This window comes from Ctenocephalides felis, unplaced genomic scaffold (assembly GCF_003426905.1).
Source record: "Ctenocephalides felis isolate EL2017-DRISC unplaced genomic scaffold, ASM342690v1 CF-g0.4_SCAFFOLD_03571, whole genome shotgun sequence".
NCBI lineage: Eukaryota > Metazoa > Arthropoda > Insecta > Siphonaptera > Pulicidae > Ctenocephalides > Ctenocephalides felis.
The window spans coordinates 16,836,389-16,843,474 of NW_020539725.1; the positions used below are offsets into that span (position 1 = coordinate 16,836,389).

Here is a 7,086-nt window from a genome sequence, read left to right on the forward strand (position 1 = left end):
GCATTTAAAATTTGTATAATATTTTGTATAATATTTATATAATTTATATAAATGTGTATAATGGTTGACACTAATAAATGTGTGCATCATGAGTGCTACCATATTACTAATAAACATTATTCAAAGTTGTTATATGATGTATTTATTTGTACTTGAATGCCATCTTGTACAGTATCAAATAAGTTTTACTTCAATCGCGTGTGAACCTTTCGTGCACTCTTTTTTTTTAAACTTCGAAATTCTTGCAGCTTAAGTCGTGCTTTTGTGAAATTCCTTACTTTTAATAAAGATTGTGCTAAATGCAAATAAATAATGGAAAAATACAAGTTTCAATCTTTTTGCCCAAATTGGAAAACTCCAAGTGACTGTAAAAAAAACGGTTTTATTTTCATGAATAGTTTCATCGCCTATTCTTATCATCCGGGAACTTAATAATCTACATTCGATAACTTTGAAATTATTCTTCTACTTTAATGTTTTTCTATATTTAATGTTGAATTCTATATTGTTTTTTAGTAGAAGCTACGACCTACGACTGAGTCCACAAGCGGGTACGACTAAGACGAACAGATTCCATTCCATAATACTAGTAAGCCTATAATTAAAAACTTAATAAACTTCAAAGATTTTCTCCTGATTTAAATGCGCTGAATATTATAGCGTTGTTTCCTTAGAGCAGTTATTTCCAAAGTGTCCATATGACAACTTTCAAGGGGCCCAGCGAAAAGAAATTTTGGAGATCTACGATAGTGGATCACAAGTCACAACACACCTTGTTAATATTTATTTTTTTTATTATTATTTTAAAGTCAATTAATGTCTTAACTTGTATTTGTATCTTACTTTGAATGTTTAATACTAAACATTAGTATAAATAGAAATTTATAAAAAAAATCGATTTCGGTTGAATAGGGGGTCCACGACACAAACAAGTTTGGAAACCTGTGTCTTAGAGGGTACGAATTGAGCAAACTTATCGTACAATCATTGGAGTGCAGTTCTCAAGAGTCTGAGTAAGAATAATTGCACCAAATAAATATTATAAGCTATAATTTATAGCAATATAATCTTAGGGGGTAGAAACTTTACCAACTAATAATAAAATTATACATAGCATCAATAGCATATATGAACCTTTAATTAATTTGATTAACTGAATACATATGTGGATATATTTAAATGTAATAAAATATATATGAATTATTCAAATCAATTCTACTTGCAACCTTCTTCAGCAGTATATTCCAAGCCATCTTCGCACTTGTATACTTCTGGAAAAAGTATCCTTTTATCATTTTCTGTTTTTGCCTTGCATATATAATAGAATTTTTTATTCTGTGTGAAAGGAGCGCTGAATCCAGCAGTTTGGGTTTCACAATCAGCTTCAATTTTTTTACATGCCCCAAGTTCCCCAACTTTCGCAGTACAGGAACCATCCGCAATGTTAAAAGCTTTGTCGCCTCCACATTCTTTTAATATACCCTGTGCACCTTTTTCCGTACAAAAATAATATCTGTAAAAATAATGATTAAATACTCATATGTAAACTCTTGTATGTAACTGTGATTTAACTTTATTTTTCATTTATACTTGCTTTGAATGTATTTGCAGCAAATAGTTTGCTTTATTATATATTTATAGTAATGGACCGAAAATCGAAAATAAAATTTGAGCATATCTTCACGTTGTTTCTGAACATTTTGGAATACCTCAGAAAAAATGGATGTGTGTATATGTGTGTGTGTGCATTTTTGTTTGCATGGATCAACCTATTTGAATGATTCGATATCTATTGATATTGAGATGTGCTGATTAGTTTTTGGCAAGGCAAGTCCAGCCGATACGGAGATACAGAGCAAAGAGGTCCAAAAATGGAAATCGAGATTTTGAGAGAACAGAGCATCCGATGTGAATGATCTAAAAAACATTCAGTTCGTAATTATGGGGAGAATTTTGGCAAAAGCAGGTCCAGCCTTTTCGGAGATACGGAGCTAAATGTACAAAAAATGGTATAGTTTTTGAGAGAACTAAGTATCCGATTTGAATGATTTAAAAAACTTTCTGCTTGTGTTGAAACGAATGCTTTTGGAAAAAATATATATTTTTATCAAAAATAAATTTTTTATTTCAATTTTTTTTGTGTATCGAAAAGAAATCAACTTTTAATTTTAATTCTTGCTAAAGTTCTAAAGCTCACCAATATACTTTAAATAAATAATTTTAACTTTGCAATTTATTTTATATAATTCTTATAAATATTAGACAACGTTACAGTATTTATTTATAATAATCTATTTGAAAACATTTAATATTCCTCAAACATTTCGTGATGGTACGGGAAGTTCCGGCAATTTGCCTTGAAGCACAATGCCATGCACCACTAGTCTTTGATTCACATTTAAAAATATATTATTTTACATGTTTATTTTACTCAAACTTTACATTTTACAAAAGATATATAGAACAAATGAAATGTTTAAAACAGACTTTTAAAATAAATGTTAAATGAATAAAACAGAGCAAATACTATTTATTTATGACAAAAATGTATCCTGTGCTATTTTAATATAAAATAATATAATTGCAAAAATATTGAAAATTCAAGACTCACTTTGAAAATTGTTTTTGTTTTTTTTTAATTATAGTTGCAAGTAAGATTATTAGTAGAGAATGGGTGCAGTTATGCCACTTTTTTCGATCAGCAATAAATTTGTTAATATACAATTTAAACATTTGTCTACGTGAAAATACTGAAATACTATCAAATCATACAAAAAAGGACGAGTATCACAACTGACAAAGGTCAAGAACCAATAGGTGTAAACACCAAAATGGTTTATAACGACTTTTATTGCCGTTAATAGCAATAATATGTAATACTACATAACATGAACATTTAAACAAAGCTTATGAATAACAAAACATATTTTTTTAAGTTAACAAAAATTCTTTGTGAAATCTTTTTTTATATATTAAATTTTTCTTTTCTATTCTCTTTCGTATGTTAAAAAACGGCCCTCTAGCACTTCCCCCCCCCCCCTGGTGATACGATGAGGTTGGAAATAGGGTTTGTCGATTTTGAAAAACCGTTTTTTGGCGAAAATTATGGAATTCGAAAACCGGTTGTTAGTGAAAAAAGTCGGTTTTCACTGCATAAATGTAAAATAACAAATATTGCCAAATATAAAAGAAAGATGAAAGCGTTTTGATTCTTGAAATCATATTAATTCAATAGCATTTGATATCTTATCAGTCTGCAATGGTTCCCAAAAATCTTTTGTATATAATAAATTAGATTTTTATACCAGTGTATATATTAATTTAAATCAATGTGGCTTCTCTTCTTCTTTCTTGAAGAAGTAACTTCCTCTACTCAAACTTTAAAAAAAGAGTTTTAAACCCTAGAACCCACAAATCAAAGAACAAAAAACTTGGAATTAATGGCTTTAAAAACAATTAAGCATAATTTGGTCGCAAGTATGAGATATTTTCTATTTCAGGAAATTTTGTGAGTAAACAAAGGACACGTTTTTGTATAAAGCCTAGTTGGAAACCACTGTCTTATTCGGAGCACAACAGAAATCAAGTTTTAGTATATTACGATTTTTTCCAGAATTTAATAAATAAAATTAAGAAGCAAAAGTTTTTGTTAAGTTAATCTTGACTTATAGTTTACCTTTGGCAATCATACGGGTCTGGAAATGTGCCTTCTTTTGTGCAGTACATCTGACCAGGAGATTTGCATGGGCCAGGTTCGGAAGAGCATTCATTCTTAAAGATATTACATTTTTTGTCGCCACTGCAACTTTCAACTTCAACTCTTGTCCAGGAATTCTCTTCCTTGATACATAAAGCCATGGAATTGCAGTCATCAGAGCATATTAGTCCTGATGTTCCTCGTCTGGCGCAATCTGATTCGTGACGAGCCAAAAATGCTTGGGAAAAGCTGGCTACGCCCTATTCAAATGATTATTTTGGTATATGTTTACATTATCCTATATATATATATATATATATATATATATATATAACGAAAATTTGTTTATTATAATCAATTTATGCCTCAAGTTAATTCTGCCCGAAGAACATAAAATCGTTAAAGAGAAAGAGGTTATTTATCTAACTTAAAGGGTTTGTTCGCTTTTCAATGTAGAAATTTGCGTTTTGGACAACCTTGTATCAAGCGTTAGTGATATTCACTTTCACTTGAAAATATAAATAAAGAGATGTTTTTAAGTGAAAATAGTTCTTCGCAGCATAACTACATTAAATTAAAAAACATACAAGCTCTATTAGACAAAATTTAATAATTCCTTCTGAAAAAGCGTAATTAAAAATCATCACAGCAGCCTATAAGACTCTTATGATCGCTTTTAAAATAAATTCAAGTAAATAAAATCTCATGTAAATGATGACAATTTTTTTCTATCAAGTTTAATAATAAAATAAACAGATTATAATGTAATGAAATATTTTATTATTCTACTTACCAAAGTAACAAAAATGAGAATAGAGGCCTTCATGGTATTTGTTTATAATCACTGTATATAAACTAATAATTGCAATTTAATCGATTATGTGCATTGGAGATTCATATATACTGTAATTTTTCAGAGATGCCAAACCATTTTTGCAATCATTGATCAATGACGAGAAAAAAATTAACTAGTGGGGTGTATGGCATCGTGCCTTAAGGCAAATTGCTGGAACTTCCCGTACCGTAACGAAATGTTCGAGGAATATTGAATGTTTTTAAATAGATTAATATAAATATTGTAACATTGTCTAATAATTATAAGAATTATATAAACTGAATTGCAAAGTTGAAATTATTTGATTAAAGTATATTAGAGCTTTAGTCACAATTAAAAATAAAATCAAAATTATTTTTAATAAACGAAAAAAAACTTTTTTTTGATAAAAAAAAATTGAAAAAAAATTTTAAAACAAAATTTTTTTTTCCAAAATCAATTATTTTGTTAAAAGAAGCAGAAAGTTCCTTTAATTATTTAAATCGGACGCTTAGTTTTCTCAAAAATTGTTATTTTTTGCACATTTAGCTGTGTATCTTCAAAATGGCTGGGGCCTGCCTTTTAACTAATAATCTAATCATTACTAATTGAATGTTTTTTAGATCATTCAAATCGGATGCTCCGTTCTCTTAAAAACACGATTTCTATTTTCTGCACTCTTTGCTCTTTTTTTCCGTAAAAAACTAATCAGCACATCTCCCTATCAATAGGAATCGAATGTTTTTTGAACCATTCAAATCGGTTGAACCGTGCGCCCAAAAACGTGAACAAAAAATGCGGATACACAAAACACACACACACACATCCAATTTTTCTGCGATATGCCAAACGTTCAGAAACTTTCAGAACGTCGAGAAATGCAACAATGCAATGGACGATTACAATAACTTACCCTACGGGATGTTAAACAGAATGTAATCAATTATTATGAATATATAAAATATAGCATCAAAACTAAATTCATATGGGGTTTGTTTTTACTATAATTCCGCGATTTCATTTAAGTATACATATATATAATACGGTTGATCGAATTGGAACAATGAACCATTTAGTATTTTTAATTCCACGTGACGCCAGACAGTGTATTTAAATTTAATAATAAAAAACAAAAACTTGCTGCATTGTCCACGAAATGCCATTTTAGTTGAGATCAACCTGAAGTGAACATCTATAGATGTATTATATAGTATATTATAATATCATACTGCCTAATATATATATATATATATATATATATATATATATATATATATATATATTTGTGTGTTTTTTAATCATATATTCATATTTAATATAATCTGCACATAAAAAAGATAGTGGTTAACATCCGGACTAACTCTGAAATGATATGGAGGTAATAAACCAAACCAAATATAATAAAATTCATTTATTTAAATTAAATATTCAAATTATATGTATTAAAAGAAACTATGGGTTGTTCTTTGCTGTTTTTTCACTAATCTAATCTTTGAAACGTTAATGTTTACAAAGACTATTGATATCAATCAGTGAAATTCACAGAATATGTTATATAAAAATAATTGTAATTAAGTATCGGTAAATTTCTTTGTATTATAAACTCCTTTGTTGATACCGCTATCTGTTAAAGATTTGAGATTTATATCGTAACAACTTGATTTGTGTCGTAGATTTATCTACGTTGTTATTTATCTCTCAACTTTTGCGAACATTTCTGCCGCCTGATATCGGCAGTTTTTTAAAGCAAAGAGCATATTGAAATTTTCAATTGAAGGGAATATTATTTCTAATTTATTATTTATTTAATAAATAGTGTTTAGGACTTAAATAGATTGATATATTTAGCTTAAACAAAACCTGTCACATATACACATAGCCATACATACACACACATACTTTTTCCGAATTTGGTCTCATTCGATTCAGGATGACTTAACGTATTTTTATTCAAAATACGATTATTCTGTGCTTGTCTATACCTTAGAAATGATGTATGTGTATGTGTGTGTGCTTGGATACAAATTATCTTCGACGATTTCAGGAACACGGTTCAACCGATTTGAATAATTCCAAAACATTTGGTTCCTATTGAAAAGGAGATGTGTTGATTAGTTTTTGGCCATAGCAGGTTCCAGCCGTTTCAAAGATACGAGGCAAAAATGTTACCAAAAATGGTAACTCAGTTTTTTAGAGAACAAAGGAGAACGATTTCAATCATTCAAAAAACAGTTTAGTTGTGACAAAATAAACTGAAAATAACTGAATTTTTGGGAAGGCAACGGTCAAGCATGATCAGAGATCTAGTGAAATAGGTGATCAAAAAGAGCTCAAAATTTTCAAATAATGTCAAAATATGAACAAAATTAAATTTTCTAAAGAAATTTTTTTTTCAAAAATTCTCAAAGATCTAATTTATTAATGTATTCAAATCAAAAAAATATTTTTAGAATAAATTTTTTGAATATAAATAAAAATTTGTTTTTTTAGAAATTAATTTTTGGTATTGAATGTTTCAGCAATTTGCCTAAACGCACAATACCATGCACCACTAGTTACGTTTATAATAAACATT

General features: G+C 28.5%; 1 pseudogene; it reads left to right on the forward strand.

Moving 5' to 3' along the window:
• The first annotated feature begins 312 nt into the window (after positions 1-312).
• LOC113385696 overlaps positions 313-7,086 on the forward strand; it is a 9,307-nt pseudogene continuing 2,533 nt past the window's right edge.